Genomic DNA, 18,252 nt, shown 5'->3' with positions numbered 1-18,252 from the left:
ACTGGCCCCAACCTTATTTTTATTTTATTCATGGCAAAGGAGAAAACTGTTTTCTCTCTGATTTATCACATGCATTTCATACAGAGTCAAAGAAATTTGACATATTTTTCAGAGGATAAAGTATAAAAATGGCTGTTGCTTTGAGGATTGAAAGCAAATATGTCACATTTGTAAAAGTAATTCTCAATGAATTAAAAAAACAGAATATTTCTGCTTCTTTTCAGGGACTCATCCTAAGCCGAGCTTGCCCTGTGCTCAGATGGTGAGCTCACCATGTGCTCAGACAAAACAGAAAGGCTCATTTTCTTGGGGGGGGGTAATATCCCACAATTCAAAACGGAATATTTCAAGGAAAAGGACTTTAAAATATTTTCCCAAATCATTTTGAATTATTATAATACCCTTTTTCTGCAAAGCCCTCTGACTTAATAATATATGAAATAAGGGTGTTAAGGGCGTGTTTCACAAAACACTGGGCCAACAATTACCCAGAAGTGGTCACGCCAACAAACGTTTCATTGAAGTTAAGATTCTGAGTCAAAGATTTCCACCTGCGAGGCCATACGGTTTAAAAAACAAAACAAAACAAAAAAACTCACTCACCCACCAGTAACAAACCTGAAAAAACTGGAGTTCAATATTTGTGGCACTCATAGTGTGAGGAACAAAACAAAACACAGCAGTGGTCAACAGATTGCATTCTTGATAGGGCACGTGTAGAGTAAAACCCTACTAAAACACTGTTGATTATTAGATGGATTTGTTCTATCCTAGGTCAAATAATTTCCTCTGAAGCTTAAGTACACACAGAAAAGCCCTGATAAGAGTCAGCATATGAAGCCAACATTAGTCCTGTCCTTCAAGCACCTTTCATAAAGGGGTCCCAGTATACACACAAAACGATACACTGCTAGTATGAAATATTGAGGCACTTCAAGAAACTGGACTTGGATGCTTCCCAAAACTCACTTTTAAAGTTTTATATTGCAAATACTGGCAAAATAAGGAAATAAAGAATTGCCCTTACCATGTCTTTTGATTTTAGTGTAACTGGAGTACCACCTTGGTTTTCTGTCATCTGACTATGATTAAAAGCATAGATATTTTGGCATGGGAGATGGGGAAATTACACTGTGGTTAGGCCATTATTAAGAACATAAAACTATGTGCTTAGAGATCTGTGCTTTCCCGCAGCTGAGAAAAAGAATAGATATTAAGTGGAGAAGGCAGGAGATAGGAGAACTTACAGGCTACGTTTTATGTCAAGTACTTTACCCATGGCCTGAAGTTCAAAGCAATTTGATCTGTTGAAGTTCATAGCTTATATAAGTGACCAAGTTTCTTTGTTTCACGTCATGGCAAGTGGCTGCACACTCCACCTAGTCTTCCAGGCCCAAGGAGCTGGAATCGTCCTTGACACTTCCCTGTCTTTCACCAGCCACCACACAATTCATCTTAAAATTCTATGAATTCATCCTTCAATCTGCTTCCTTCTCTCCGTGGGCCCTGCCATCAGCATTATTACAGCCGCCTCTAGCTGGACTCTTATAGCTGCATTAACTTTCCAAAATGAGGCTCAGATCGTGTCATCGGAGGTACAAACTCCTCAGTATGGCTTACAATGTCGTTCAAGATACGTTCCCTGCGCACCAATTTTACTGTATTTCTAAACACTCTTAATGAACATCACTCTCTGTGTTCCAAGCATAAAAGACCTTTTTCCATTTCTCAAGTGCTCTTTCATAACCCGGGCCTTTTCATAAGCCATTCTCCATCCCCCAAGCCCACCCCAATTACCTGCTTTTGTTTTGTCCACATGTCCTTCTGATCCTGGACAAAACATCACATCCTTAGGAAGTGGTCCTGGTGGTTCTGAAAACATGGTCCCTTGACTAACAGTCTCTGTGACACCTGGGAATTTGTTACAGGAACTTGAACATTCTAGGGCCGTACCCAAGACCTGCTGAACCAGGCTCCCTGGGCCTGGGGCTCAAGGACGTGAGCTCTAACAAGCACTTCTGGTGATTGGAATGCTAATTGAGGTTTGAGACCATGGCCCTGTGGGTAAACCCTGATTCACAAGAATCACCTGCAGGGCCTATACAATCACTGAGGCCTCTAGCTGACCTCCAGAGATTTTAACGTACTTGGTCTAGAGCAGGGCTAGAGAATTGGTTTTTTCTTGGCTTTTGTTTTTAAGCTCTCCAAGGTGATCTGAATGTACAGTCAGGGATGAGCTCTTCTTCCTTAGGCTAATTTAGGCTCCGTTCTGTTATTCCCCATCTTGACACTTGACCCCATTATTTTCTTCTTACTGTCTGACATTCTTGGTAGACAATGATTACTAGGGTAGGGACTGGATCTGACCAGTTTAAGCAGAATCCCAGCACAACCACTCAGACTTAGTAACTATACAATTAAGATGTATTAAAAAAATACATGTTGAATGGATATTTACCTGAGATCCCTGGCCAATGATTATTGGCTAATGTTACCTTAACGTCCCCACTAAAACATCTATTTCATTGAAAAAGCCGAATTTGCTTGTTTAAACCATCTGTGACAACCTCTTCTAAGCTTCAAGTTCATCTCCTTTTATCATCGAAATGTCAAAAGATTAAAAATAGCCTCCTCTTTGTCACTATTTATAAAATAGCATCCATCTGTTCCACACTAGGAAACATGCGTGGCTTCTGTCCCTCCAGTATTTTTTTCCCTTGTCTTAATTGGGGTGATACAGAACTGTGTAGGTTTACATTTCGACCCCCATACACAAAACTTGTGAAATAGCCTCTTAGAACACTCTTTTCTAGTAATCTATCCATTGCTTGTTTTAACTTTATAGCAAGTCACATTGTGTTCCAAGTACAAGTACATGAGCAGTGTTTTATTGACATGACCTATGTTAACATTCACCCTATGCAATCCAAATATTTGACCACACTATGTTGAAGTTTAAAGCACAGTTTCTTATGAATGAAGGTATGTGATGGAGTAAAGAAACAGTTAAATCATGTACAAATTCAGTGTAAACCTATTAAAAGGAGGCTGAACCCCTTTAAATCTAAAAAGGAAGTCTTTTCATCCAGTAAGAGAAGTGATGCTGGACTGCTAAGAGGAACAGGCTTCAAGGGGAAGTTATAAAATACAAATTTCCTGTTGAAGAAAGGGAAAGGTAAAAAATGGCTGTGTAGAGAGAGAGCAACTGATCACCATGGTAACAGGATTAAACTTGGGACCTATTTGGGAGTAAAATACCACACAGCTGAACAGGACTCACTGCTGAGCAGAAAGACAGCAGAGGAGACCTGGCTTTTGTTTTTTTCTCTCTGTTCTGATTTGAAAAGAGGAAAGTTCGAGGGATGAAGGTGGGCGGCAAATGCCACCAAAAGGTGAGAGTCTCCTTAGACCTTGCCAGGAGTGACAGAAGGCAGTCCCCACTAAGCAGACTGCTGCTGTCCTTCACACCTCAGCTGACTGACAGAGCTAGTTGGTGGCTGGAGAGAGGGGGCAGGGAGAGGTGGCCCTCAGTGGGGTCCCAGTAAGTCCTCAGTGCTGGGCCGCACCAGTTTTCCAAACTTTTCACTTCCTCACTAGCTCAACTCTCTATTGTCAAAACCAACCACTACGGATTTCAAGGGACTGTTTAGCAGAAAGGCAAAGAATGAACAAACCCCAGAGCAACATATCAGGAGCAGGACATGCTATGTAATTCACAGGCCCAGTGCAAAGTGAAAATGTGGACCCCTTTGTCCAAACATGAAGACATTCAAGATGGCGATGGCAGAACACGAAACCCAGCATGGGGTCCTTGTAAGCACATGCCCTGTGCGACTGCACAGGTCTCATGCCCATGAAGGCTGCCCTGATCAAGGGGACCAGCTTCGACAAATGGGGAGATCAAGAAACAGCACCCACTTCTCCACATTTACACTCGATAGGTGTCTGGTTTCCGTAACTTCTGCTCCAATTGTGATATCCTATCATGACAAATCTTTATCGAGGGTTTACAAAGTTCGATTTTTCTAGCAGTTTGAGTTGCTTAAGATGTTGGCTATTTTAAAGCTCGAGCAATATATTTAGAAAAAGAGAAGCAGGCTGCCTGTTTAGTAAGCCAAGAGGACCAAAATGCTTTCTGTTGATAAACCAAGAAACCAGTGGGTATAATTCACTATATTATAATTCACTATAGAAGACAGACAGATTTAGGAGGGGGAGTGGTGAGAAGGCAAGCAGGGGAGAAAAATGAACGCCCTGCTGGTAGAGCTTCTATTCAGAAATATGTAAATCCACTAAGTAGCAGAAAATATGGCATCCTTATTTTTGTATGCCTAATCTAACATGGAGGCATAGGGTTAGCTATATATAGCCTAACAATAAATTTTACACTGAATGAGTGAAAGATTTTTCAAATGGAAAAACGTATGGACAAGACGTTTAAAGGTATGTTGCTTCACTATTGTTACACGCTGAAAGAAGGCAGTGCCAAGTGCCTTAGTCAATGACAGAATTCCCACCAGGTGCATGCACACCCCACCTTGATAGGTTACAAATGTGCGGAGATACTGATTCCCCCCTCTACCCTCAGTCCTTTGCCCCTGTATGTGCTGCACACATTTTTATCATTTTTTTTTTAGAGGAGTTGTGGTGTGAAAGACGTTGAAAAGCACTGGCTATATGACTTGTAGAGATATATAGGAACCCAAGGGGGAGTGCCTAGTTACTGCCTGTGTTTGAAGAAATAGTGTGTGCTCCTTATAGGGTGTGATAAAGAACACAGAGGGAAACATTTCATGATTCTACCTTGGCAAAATACAGGTAGCCATACATCAAAAAGAATGTACTGCTCAGGTCTGGTAAACAAGGACGAAAACATGGGAATACTAAAGGTGATGCTAATTACCTAACACAGGTGAAGAAAGGCCAGCCCTGTACCAGGAACATTTGCCAGTGCTCACTTTGAAATATTTCCAGGACACAGAGCCACAGGCCAAAATGAGTTGGAACCTCAGAGAGACAGGGTCCTCGGTGTCCTGTGCATTTATTTATCTTTCTCCAGTTCTTGTGCACGCAGAATGTTCAAAAGCAGAGCTTACACTGATGCAGAGCAGCCAGGAACCCTGCTCCTTACTGCTTCGTCTTAATGTAACTAATGCAAAAAGGTATTTTTGTAACAGGTTCGAAGCCTTGGTTCCCCAGACTTCCTAATGAGGAATTTAATTAAATGCTAGCCTCCATCTATATTTCCAATGAACTATATTTTATCTTCATCAGCCTCCTCTTCCTCAATATCATTGCAGTGTCATCATTAGCAATGTTTGCTAATTGCTCTGGTACTCCTCAATGGAGGAACACAGGTTTCAAAAAAAGGGCAAAGGATGTAATCTTTGACTTCTAGGAAATTTAAATCTAGGGCATAAAGTTTCACACAGAGAATATATGAAACATATAGTGGCAAAACCTACATAAACTGAAAAAAACACCCTCTGGAACATAATATCTATAAGGTGTAATTAACAGTGCCAATGCAAGTCTACAGTGGCAAAGCAAATGGCCCACCTGCTGTGCAAACTTCTTCTGCTTAATTTGTTTGTGGCTCTTTGCACACTTTTAGTACTTGAACCCTTTAAGGATCTCTTCTTTGGGTTTCAAATATGCAAATTTACAACCTAGTTTTTAACCAGTGCCCTTTTTAATGGAGAAAAAATTTTATGCCTGGCATTAGTTTTTAGTAAAAAAAAACACAAACAAACAAACAAACAAAAGAAACGAGGAAGAGTAATGCCAAGTAGTTAATTGTGTTCTTCTCCAAAAAGATATGAAAGATAAAATTTTGCCCTTGGTTACATGGAAGGCCATGTTCTTGTAGCTTGAAACATTTCACCATTGATTTTTGGCTTTGTTGAAATAGTATGTGAGAAATTATATATACCAGCTTATTAGTAAATTATAAACAAGTTCCAAGATGGCAGAAGGAAAGGTTCATCCCTAAGAGTGTTACTGCTGTTAATCATATACTTTCAAATACTAGTTTTAATTAAAATCTTTTTTTCTATAATTTAAATGCAAAAGGGCAGCAAACACTTTCAAATTATGACTTAAGGCCTTTTTCAGTAATGAACAAAATTGTGTTAGATTGATTTCCTTACCTTATGGACCAAGACATACATTTCATTAAAAAATATCCAGAGTGTTTAAACATTTCCATTTAGAAAGATTCAATGGGGTGAAAGAAGTATGCCTATGAAAAAAAAACAAGTCTTTGAAAATGAATTAAATTTATTTTTTTTTTACCCAAGACACACTGACCCTTTGAGAATGAGTGAGTTTTGACTAACAACTATCAGGATAACATTATGACTTCAGAAATTATATTCAAAATATTTCACATTTCAGAGGCTTGGCATCAATTAATAAGAATGGATCAGTCTTTCCTGAGCTGAACCAGGAGACTACATGCTTGCCAAGTGTTCATCTTTAACTTGCTAGAACTCAAGGAACAGAGATGGCTCCATGGGAGGAACGGGGGAGGCTGGAGCAGTGATGGAGGGTAAGCAGGGCGGGGAGCTCCCAGGGGCTTAAGACAGCAGCTACTTACCAGCTATGTGGGAGTATTTTGATGTTTTAACTACTGATATAGCTTACTGGTTGATGTCCCCTGGTGTGATTCTCACCACAGGGATGTCATGTACTCCGCAATGAGGTCTTGGGTTTGTGTAGCTGCGCAGCTCAGCAAGCAATATTACATCAGTGTGACTTCAGGTATATGAACACCTTTCCCATAATCAGGTACCAACCTGTACTAGAGTTCATTTGTTACAAAAGAAAAAAAACACCAAAAACTCAAAGCCCAGGAGTGACACTTCACTGGCCAGTATGCCCTCTGCTGCAGCCAAGACCTCGGCTGGTCCTAAAGCCAGACTGTGGTGACCACTCACCCTACTGATGTTGCACCAAGTCAGTCATCATCCAATGTAAATAAAAGTCAGTATAATTAGCTCTTTAATTGACTCATTTTTTCCCCACAAAGTTTGAATTTCATATATCTCACTCTGCTAGACATCGGGGTCCTTGCATCTGTGAATTATAAGAAGTCCCTGCTCTGTCCAACGCTCGTATATGTATGAAGTTCTCTGGGAGAAAACTGAATGAGAAACTCTTTTGGAGGAATGACACAGTATGAGCTTCTGGGGTCTTTTATTTTTATTTTTTTTAACACTTTATAGGAGCTATAGTAACTCAAAAGAAAATGTTGGCATTGCTTTTAATTTAAACACTTTACAGGAATAAACCTCAAATGACTACAAAATATTGGCATGGTGTATGCATATTTTTATAGTTACACATGGAAACATTTTAATAAAATATCAGAACAAATTATAATCTGAAACCATATTTAATTAAATTTTCAAAATACATCCATATTCATTAAATCATTTTACCCTTTGGTGTCAGTAATTCCCTCCTGACCCATCCCATTTATTAATTTAGAAGGCTTATTAAAAAGAAAATAATTCTGTTTTCTGTTTCATACCAGAATAAAGTGATATTAATTGTTCAGTTTTGCATCAATCACTACTTAGAACTTAGGCATAGAAGTGTTTTTGCTTTCATGAATTTCTCATGAAAGCATTTCCGGATGATGGTTCAAAGCCAATGTCTGCACAAAACATGAACAAATAAGGAAATAAGTTATTTCTATTAAGTTTCTTTACTTTTCTTTTCTTTTTCTTTTCTTTTCTTTTTCATATCCGAAGCCTACCTAGCTTGACTAGGGAAGGTGGCAACACAGAAAACCTATACACAGAATCAGAGTCAACTACTTAGCAAACACTCATTAAAAAATTTTAAGCCCCACAAACTACAGAAAAATGATCATTAAAAAGTGTTAAGCTAAAGAATAAAGAGACTGGAGAGTAATGATAAGTCCAAAGTCGTGGGTTCCATTAGTTGTTCTTAATGAGGCAAGCTGGGATAAGAAGTGGTAAAGCAAATACTAATCTGTTGGCACAACAGCAACCAACTAGATATATTTGAGTCATATGTTTTAAAAAACTCCTGTTGTAAGTTAAGGGTGTGTGTGTCTAACAGATGTGTATGTTTCCCTGCTGGCCAGCTGCCCCTGTGCTCAGCTGCCTACCTGGACTTGGCGATGGCTAGTTGGGCATGTTTTGTGAAAGCATATATAAATATTTGTAGTTATTTGTCCCAATACCACCAGTGTTGATGAGAGTCATTGTTAGAGTCATCAACACCCCAGGAGCCCTCTCATGTCATGATAATGATGTTAGACTGGCTACACATGGATGAGAACAGAGCCTCGTCCCCAGACATGGACACTAGTTGCGAAGCAGATTTGGGCATTAACATTCAAGGCATTTAGTAGGTACCCAAGAGGGCGCTGAGCCCTGTGGGTGAAACAGCATGTTTCCCTTTCAAAGACTTACATATATACCTGGACCATAAATTTTAAAAGACAAGTTGTTTCCTTCTTCAAGAAAAGTCACAAAGCAGTGTCTGTATCGAGTGAAAAAAGGACTATATATTAGCTGATAGGAAAACTCTCCCTGCAATCAAAAGATCCGGGAAGAACTATGGGACTTTTAGAAATGTATCTGGGTCTTAAAAGCCATGTAGGATGGACCACTATAAAAAGAAAATTATACTCAGATCTTAGTCATCTACCTATCAATTCAAATTAATTCAAATATTCATTGAGTGCTGTATTTGTTTCCTAGGGCTGCTGTACAACAAACTGAGTGGCTTAGAATAATAGAAATTTATTCTCACAGTTCTGGTGGCTAGAAGCCTGAAATTAGCATATTGGAATATGAAAATCAGCATATTCCTTCTGAGGGTTGTGACAGAGAATCTGTTCCAGTCTTCTCTTCTCACTTCTGGTCACCTCAGTTGTTCACTGCTTATTGATGGCATCGTCTCTGAGCCTTCATATGATCTTTTCTCTCTGTATATCTGTCTCTCTTTCAAAATGTCCCCTTTTTATAAGTATACCAGTCATATTGGATTCGGGCCCACCCAAATGATCTCATTGTAACTGAAATACCTCTGTAAAAGACCGTTTCCCCATAAGGTCACATGTTCAGGTACTGGGGGTTAGGACTTCAACACATCTTTTCATGACCCACAACATAACAGACACCTACCAGCTACCACGTGTGTGCAAGGCTTTTACAGATGGTCAAGACAGTGTCTGCCCTCCTTGTGTTTAATAATCTAGCAAACATAATCATCACTGAGATTAAAATATAATTTTAAAAGAGCAACAACAATTGATTGATTGTTCTTTCGATGCCTGAGACTTGTGAATACTTTCCAAGCATTCTTTTTTTATTTAATCCCCAGAGCAGCACTATCAGGTAAGCACAGCCTTTATTTACCACATTTTGGAACGACTTCATGGAGAGAGGTTATATTTGACTTAGGCTTGAGTAACAGTCAGGAATTCTTCAGTCAAAGGTGAAGGCACATCAGGAAAACTGCATGAGTGAATTTGCAGAGGTGAGGGTAGAAAGAATATGTATAGGAAACAGAGTTATCTAATCTGGTTTTAGGGCACAGAGATAGGCAACCAGACAATTCTTCAGCTGGTCTGTGCCATATGCCTCTCACTTCCTGCCTGGGCTTCTGTGATCTCCAGCATGGATTTCAGGGGCATCTCCCATACACTCATGTCCATGCAACCAGGAGTGGAGCAACATCAACACCACTGCCATTTTCAACCAATGGGGATAGAAACCAATAAAACATGCTTCTCCCTTTCAACCCCTGGGTGGACGGTTCTGAGCTACCATTCATGAAGCTCTCAGAAGGTCCCAAGTGTCAATTAACCACAGTGGTGGCCAACTCAATAATGCATCCTATTGTCTTTCCTCCTTCCCTATTTTACTCTCTCATCCTATGCTGTTGCTCCCCAAAATCACAATACCAGACAAACTACCTGTATGCACACCTTGACTTTATGCCCTACATTCAAGGGAACCCAGTCTAAGGCAGTTGGTATCAGATTTTATTATCCGAGTTCAGAAGTGAACACAATTGATTTATAAATGACTTTTTCAAAGCCATGCGCCTTTAGGCACACCAGAATGAGGACCTGTCTCTTAGGTTCATGAAGATTTTCCCCATAAAAGAGGCCATCCAATCTGAAATGTCTCATTTACCACTTTTCAGGCATGGATAACTTAAAGTAGCTTTTATGCAGGAAAGCATTTCTATACTGTCACCTCTGGCACAGAGGAATGGTCGCTGGTCCCAACTGCCAGGACCCCAGAATCTTAAGAATGATTTTATCTGAAGTAAAACTAAAAAAGCAAGCCATAGAAGTTAAGTGCAAATATTCTGTCTTCTTAGGGTCTTCCCATTATACAAACAACAACAACAACAACAACATAAGAATTTCAGGTGAGGAGAAATTAACTAGAACCAAAAAGCAAGCAAAGAAGAGTAGAGCCATCTGACTCAGGACAAGCTTGCTTCAATTGCCTCTGCCACCACCTAATTAAAAGTTGCAGCACAAAAGCCTTTTGAGACCTGTAAAATTGTTCCCTAATTATTGCCGGAGACTTTTCTGCTTTAGAGAAATAAATATGTTAATAATGTGTTTCCTCCCACAATGCCCAGAGTTCTGTATTTTAAAATATTATCACTTATAGAAGAATTTTGTTTTGGAATTCTTCTGTTTTTTGCACCATTCTCCTAAACAAACTCTTCTTCTGTGAAGGTCACCCCAAGTTCCATAATGTAGGGAGGTTGCATGCTCTTAATGGCACTAAAAGCTCCACACATATGAATAAATTGCCATCCAGATTAATTATAGAAGATGTTCGAAGGAATCCCATTATCTTTCTATATTCCATTAAGAGGCTATAATGTACAGATAATAACCCTGTTTTACCACAATTGACATCCACATACATCTTGAAAATATATCTAAAACAAGACTCAAAATTATAGGATTTAGAAAAAAAATTTTTATATATATACACACACACACTATCCCATTCTTTTAGTTGGCCATTTCCCCTGATCTTATGATCCATTAATACTCAATGGATTTGTGGCTCTAATACACTTTATAATTCTCTAATTTTCTTCCTCCCTTTTCCACAGGCTGTATTCTATCCCTCCTTTGGATAAAGTATATGAGAGTCATCCAACCTCCTACCTGGGAGGTTTCTGTAATTAGACAGACCCAAGAACGTGCTATGAGAAGATCAGCCCTGTAAAATGTCCCTCTATTTTGTTGTTAAGCCAGTTAAGACCTCCGAATCCCCAGTCTTTGGGAAACAATGCAGTAACACAGCCTTTCACGTATTTGGAAAACTTGTCTCATAAAAAGGGACAGATGGAAGCAACTTTGAAGAAAATACTCTGTTGTAGCCTCAAAAAGATTTAGAAGGGGAGAAAAAAGCTATTTTCCAAAAGCCTGTTTTCAAAGCACAAGTTGCCCTTGGGGATAACATAAACTTCGTTTTATTCTTTGTTCTTACACAAGCCTTCAGAGGGGTCCCTGTGATGAAGCGTATCGTATCATACCCATGGACAGCTGTCTTCGTGTAAAAATGAGTAGCTATTTACTGTGGCAATGCTTAGTGTGCTCTCGAGTCCTTGATGAAGTGTTAGTTTTGATTTTGTCAGTAAAATAACATCTAAAACTTGGTGTTTTCCAAAGCTTGGCATGCCTCTCAACTAGAACTTATGTCCTTTCTAGCCGTATGACCTGTATGTTTTAGTTTCTCGCTCTCAGCACTATGGATATTTGGGGCCAACTCATCCTTTGTGGTCATTGGAGACTGTCCTGTGCATTGCAAGGAGGTGAACAGCACCCCTGGCTCCTACCACTAGATGCTAGGAGCACCCACCCAATCAAAAATGTCTCCAGAGTTTGTCAAATATCCCCGAGGGGACAAAATTGAGAGCCACTGTTTTATGTTAATAACAGCCTGCTTGGAAAGATTTTGTCTTGAGGCCCATGTCTAGGTACAAGATATGCCATGAGCATACTGAGTTCTCCAGAGCACAATTTTCTTAGACAGCATTTAGAGCCAACAAGAACAGCAGTAAAGGGATATTGAAGACATAGGAGAAGCACCACTGCTGGCTTGCACATGTATACAAACCTAAGTGTTTTTCACTCCTACCATGTATGGTGGGGGGATTTCCCACACCGACCTATTCTCCAAGTCTCTGGATACCAACTGGGTGTCCCACAACTCAACTCTAGTCTGAACTACATGGAGTTAGCACAGGCCCCAAAGGTTAAAGTCTCAGTTCCACAAGATGGCCCCCACTCAAGACACTCATCACAAGTCTGGGACGCATACTTCTGATCAATTGCTTATAAATTGGAGGTTCCCACAATCACATCCTCATGTTTGATGATTTGCTAGAATGGCTCACGGAAGTAATGAAAGTGCTCTACTTGCTATTACCAGTTTATTATGAAGGATATACCGGAGGAACAGCCTCATGGAAGAAATGTGTAGGGCCAGGCCTGTGGGATGGGGCACAGAGCTTCCACGCCCTCTCTAGGCACACCCTCCTGCCAGCACCCCGATGCGCTCACCAGCCCAGAAGCTCTCCGAATCCCTTCCTTTAGTGTATTTTAATGGACATTCCACTACACAGGATTAATGAAATCATTAGCTATTGATGATTAACTCAACCTTCAGCCCCTTTCCTCTTACACATCTCACGGTGAGGCTAAAAGTTCCAACACTCTAATCACATGTTGGTCTTTCCGGCCACCAACCTGAAGCTATACAGGGACCTCCAGGCATCGATCATCTCACTAGCGTACAAAAAAAGACATTCTGATCCCTCAAGAGATTCACTTAGAAACTTTTGTAAGAGGACCCACTGACTGAGACCAAACATTATAACAGATATAACCTTGCCACCCCTATCACTCAGGAAATTACAAGGGTTTTTAGGAGGTCTGTGCTAGGAACTGGAGAGGAAGACCAAATGCATGTATTTCTTATTATATCACAATAGCACAAGTATAACCTCAGTTGGCTACATTTGCCTACCAGGTTCTTACTCTGCTGTCCCTTCCCTCCCTTAGTTCTCATTCAAGGCACAATTTATTGGCTCCAGGAAGATGGTAGTCCAGGGTACAGCTGAAAAACATCTTTTTCTCTGAAGGGCCTCTCAGTGACTATTGAGGAAAGTGATCTTAAACAGCCAATTTGAGGTAGAAAGAGAGGAATTTTTAAAAAAGAGTTTGAAGCTGAATAATAGAAAGGAGAAGAAATATGATAGCTTAAATCCGTGGCCATGTCTATAGCAAGCATACTGAGTAACCTATTAGGGTTTGAAATAGCAAGGAGGCCTCTCAAGGTGGGAAAATGAGAAAAGAAAGATGGAAAGGAAATTGCACAGCGGAGAAGTGAGATTTCCCTATTATCTGAAAGTGTAATCTCTACTCTCAAAAGCAAGCAGAAACATACATACTAGATTGTATTAGAAGATAAAGGTATAGAAAAAATGCTATAGACTCTAGTACAGTACATGCAAGGTGTTCAAACAAATTAAAAATAAATAGAGGTCTTTGACTTCTTGGCACTCCATCAGCATAGTCCTCTGCTCTTTTAAAAGCCTGTGCTTTTGCCAGAGGCAGGGGTCATTAGAAGGCAGACGGAAGTGCAAAGAGGTCATGACCTTCCAAAAGGAATATAATTTCAGTACTTCTTTTCCCATTTGAAAATGTTTTATTTCAACCTATCAGTTTCATATTTTAAAGCCAGTAGTAAAGTAAAACATATCTACAAGGGCTTGGAACACATTTTATAAATAGCCTGAAGACTGAAATCATTACATTTTTCTGAATCCACATGTTTAATACCTCTAAGTTCCATTATTGAATCCATTGAAAATAGATAAAATGAAGTTTATTCAAGTATACAAAGAGTTTAATTTTTGTTTCCAAACTACCAAAAAGTGAGTTCACAATATCTATAGTTCTGACGCTTTCCTGGGGGACAGATATTTTCCTGACTTGAGGCACCATGTGAAACTCTAGAAGCCAATAACCTATGACCTTTATAATAAGGTCACCCACTCAGGAGGCTATAGGGTATCAGCTTTGTTTTGGGGGCTTCATTAGTGATCTGCTTAGAAAATTTGGGCATCAAATTTTGAATTTAGAAATCATCTCAAAAAAGTTAATTTGCTTTTTTTGATGGTATTCCCTTTGAATGACATTCAGGGAAACAGAAGAGTCTGAGCTGTCACAAAATTTTAGATGACGTTGCAATAGGGAAATTACTTTTTTTATGGTGTGGGAACACTAATGCTGTTAAATAATATTAATTAACTCTGCTTAGAGAGAGTCCCAGAAGCTGTATGAAGTTATCGTGGTGCTATCCCACAAAGTCCCTGTACTCTTGCCATACTGGTTAGGGGATGGAGGAAATAAAGCTTTCTGAACATCAGTGAAAAATAACATGTTCTCAGGTGCTATTAAACTAGAAAGTGGTACTTAATCTTAGACAACGTTTTCACCATCATGATTTTTTGTTTTTGTTTCGTTTATCTTTATTCTTCTCATCTGTGTCTCATTTCTTCGGTTCCCAAACACCCGAATGGCAGTCTTTACCTAGTCCTTACATCACTTTTAGTAGCCAGCTGAGCCCCCAGTAGTTCCATATTTCCCTCTGTTCTTTGTCCGTCTCAATTATGCTCCTGAATGTGTATGTATCAGTTTAAGAGAGCAGAAAACTCTAAAATTAATTGGTGCATTTCTTGAAAAACTAACTCCATTATTCGTTTAACCCACGTTTTATTTGGCACCCAGAATGTGTTCAGGAAATACATAAGTCCTGGAACATTCCTTTCTGCATTGGCAGCTTCCACAGTGAGGGACTATTCCAAGCTGAAACCTAACAACTGCCAGAAATTAAATGTAAATCAAATTGTGCATTCCTTAGTCACAAGCTGAGGAGTTCTATGTACTCAGTTGTATTAGCAGCAGTTGCATTAAGGCAATGCTTTAACTGTCGTGGGCGACCCAAGCCCAGCACGCCCCTGTTCTGGCCTCCTTATCGTGCCTTAGTCTGGGGGCTTGGCCTCCCAAGCCTGTACAGTTTACTCTTTACTGAAGCAGCAGGAATAACATACATATTTGGTTCTTGTTCCACCATCAGACTCAGTTTACCCTCCTGGCTCTAACACTTCTAGGACAGAAGAAAAGGCAGAACAAAAAGTATAAAGACAGGTTTGTGAATGAGCTTAAATACTAACCCCAAGACCACCCCTTCACCTCCCCACAAATAGTTTGACCATCAATAAACAGAGAGCTCTAATACCCTCAGTTGCCATTCAAAGTCCTTAGCAGATAAAAACCTGACACTAATTTGGGGGAGGAAAATCCACTTATCTTTAGAAGTGAAAGTTCAAGCTAGGCACCCAGGAAGTGGGAGAAGACTCTGCCTTGTTATCTTTTCCTTGGAAATCAGAATCTTGGAACTTCACAAGATAATGTCAGTTGTGTGACGCGTCAAGTACTATACTGGACATGTTGACAGGGATTTATTCACCTTTAAATGAAGTTAAATCGCACCGAAAATTAGGGCTGGCTGGTCCTGTGAGAAAAGCATGGCTGTGCAGACGCCCCGAATTAGAATGCAGGGTGGGCCTGTCATCCTGCTGCCACTCCAGTGGAATTCTTACTGTACAAATGGAAGTTGTCAAAAGTAAGGAAAGGCAGAGTCTCCTATTGTCTTCTTGGCTCTTCTAATCAAGGAAATATGAGTGTGTGCCCCTGAAAAGTTAGTCATCTCTCTTTTAATCATAGTTGGAGTTCTAGTGGAATTAGAACAGCAATTATTACTTAAATAGCTGTAATAATTGAAGACCAGGGTGGAAAACTTTGACCTACTTACTTTCAAAAGTAATTCCCTGCAATTTGCAGCATGCAACAGTGGACCCATTGTTTCTTGTATGAAAAATGAATAATTGAAAAATGAAAGAAAAGCTGTAGGTTTTAAAATTAAGTCTAGTACATGTCTGATTTTTCCTTTAAATTAGCCTTTCTGGTGATCTCTCAGAATGTTACACACAGTGGCACTCTGCAATCGCGATGGCCTCTTGGAAAGATATGATGATTGGCAATTAGATGAGTCATTTCCAAAGACAAGCTATTTGGTAACTGGAGAAACCACGTCCCCTTGCCTGGAATAGAGCATGGAGGAAGCTATGAACACTTAAAAAAGAAACAAACCAAAACCTCCATATCTAAAAAATCTCCATGTGAAAAAATGTTGAACTACATAGCTTTACTTTAGAGAATGGCTCAATCTATACCACTAGTTTTTGAGAAGCTTCCACAACATGGTATATAAACAAGATCTACTGGAATTACTCCCAATGACTTTCAAATTCAGTAACTGTTTTACTGTGGGAAGATGTTAGAGAGAATTAAAGTGTCTGAAGCAACTCATGCACCATGGTGCCACCCCATGGAGCTGTAGCTGCTCTTAAAGGCTAATTTAATTACATGCCACCATTAATGGTGAAATGGGAAAGTTTCAAAACAGACTCTAAAAAACTTCCCTCTCTATTCCCCAAGCTCACTTGTATTTAAGTATCAGAAAACACCCAGTGTCTCTTATTTAAAGGCTTGGCCCTCCCATGGCGCCCCCTGTACTTTAGGGGGACATGCCTGAGTCACGATTAAGCTTCCCAGGGAATTGCTGCCTTTAACTCACCTGCTACCTTGTCTGCATCACTGAGGGCTTTCCAGGGCATGTAATCTGACAAGCAGGCCACAGACATGAGCATGTCAGAGGGGAAAGAAAATGCACTAGAGCAACACCAGACCTCAGCAACACTGCTTATGCCTGGAACAGGCAGGAAACGTGTTAGAGAGACAAGATAGGATCTCAAGTCAGAAAACCTGGATACAAATAGCAGGACCTTGTCCCTAGGCAAATCAGTTAATCTCCTCAGATTCCACTCCTGCAAACAGAGGAATCCCTCTGGTGCAGACAGCTATGAGAACTGAAACTGAAGCATAATAAAAATTATTGTGGACACCCAATAAATGGCAGCACTCTTTATCACTATCATTATAAAAAGGTTTAAACAATTGCTAAAAATTATGGTTTGGGGCTGCTCAGAATTAAAAAAAAAAAAGAAAGAATTCTTTCGAGGAAATGTGCTTATTAAGATTGTCCAGAACAAACAAATCTTAGCAGTTGTCACTACCTGTCTTTCAGGGGGTTGGGGAGTAGGCAAAAAAGAGAATAAGAGCTAGCATCACATAGTGAAAAAAACAAAGACAAACCAGAGAAAGCTCATGAAATTATTCTTTCTCGGGGTTTAAGAATGCATCCTACTTACAATTAGGCCTAATATGTCATAAGTCTCTACTATAGCTTCACTGAACTCTCTATATCTGTTTCTAGTCACTTCCTTTGTGAGGTCTCTGACTTCTGGCTTACCTGTTTCCCCCTCTTTCTATTCTCTTCCTGGTTGTGTCTGTGTGTCTGCTGGTCAGCTTGCAGAGAGTATAATCTATGATTCCAGTGAAGCAAGAAGTAAATAAAAAATGAGTACCGGTGTGCCAGGTACAATATTCACGATGTGTTTTACACTAGTTCAACTAACCTTAACAACAATCTTGAAAGCACAGGATTCTCCTTTTACAAATAAGGAAACTGGGCATGTTTTTTAAATTACAAGTGTTACTGAAGGCCTCACAGCAGATTGCTTCTGAAGCCAGAATCCAAATCTAGGCCCATCTATCACCTTCCCAATGCTGGTGTGGGAGGGCCATCCGAGCAGATGTCCCTAAATTAGAGATACCTGCTTATTTTGTTCTGTTTCTTGATTATTTTTCTGACTAATGTAAATCTAGAGATAGCAAATCAAAGGCTCCACTCTTGCTAGAACCCTGATAGATTTGAGATGGGCTTGAAAGATTCAAAGAGATTTTTGGACAAGAAGAGGCTCCCGTGTCCCACAGAATGCCCGCTCATGACCTGGCTTTGGGCTAACTCATTCATCTTATTTTTCACCCAGTGTTTGAGAGCCATATCAGCAAATACTGGCTTCCTTGATTAGGAGTAAATTATTCTAATAAAGTTTTGTGAGAATCCTTTCCCAAAATATCACGTTAATCTGTGTGCTTATTTTAATCTGTTAGCTTTATTTTATCATAATCCACATGGCCAAGACTTGCAATCATTCACCTAAACTTTTTCCTTGCCTGCCTTGGCAAGTAACTAG

The 18,252-nt window shown here is 39.8% G+C and overlaps 1 protein-coding gene across 7 annotated transcripts in view; it reads left to right on the top strand.

The window, feature by feature from the left end:
* The window catches only part of GRIK1 (glutamate ionotropic receptor kainate type subunit 1), a 366,775-nt gene that overhangs the window by 150,701 nt on the left and 197,822 nt on the right, over positions 1-18,252 (top strand). The window lies entirely within an intron of this gene.

This window comes from Hipposideros armiger, unplaced genomic scaffold, assembly GCF_001890085.2.
Source record: "Hipposideros armiger isolate ML-2016 unplaced genomic scaffold, ASM189008v1 scaffold_233, whole genome shotgun sequence".
In the NCBI taxonomy this organism is placed as follows: Eukaryota; Metazoa; Chordata; class Mammalia; order Chiroptera; family Hipposideridae; genus Hipposideros; species Hipposideros armiger.
The sequence above is the reverse complement of the archived record's forward strand: the minus strand, read 5'-3'. Positions and strand labels throughout refer to the sequence as shown.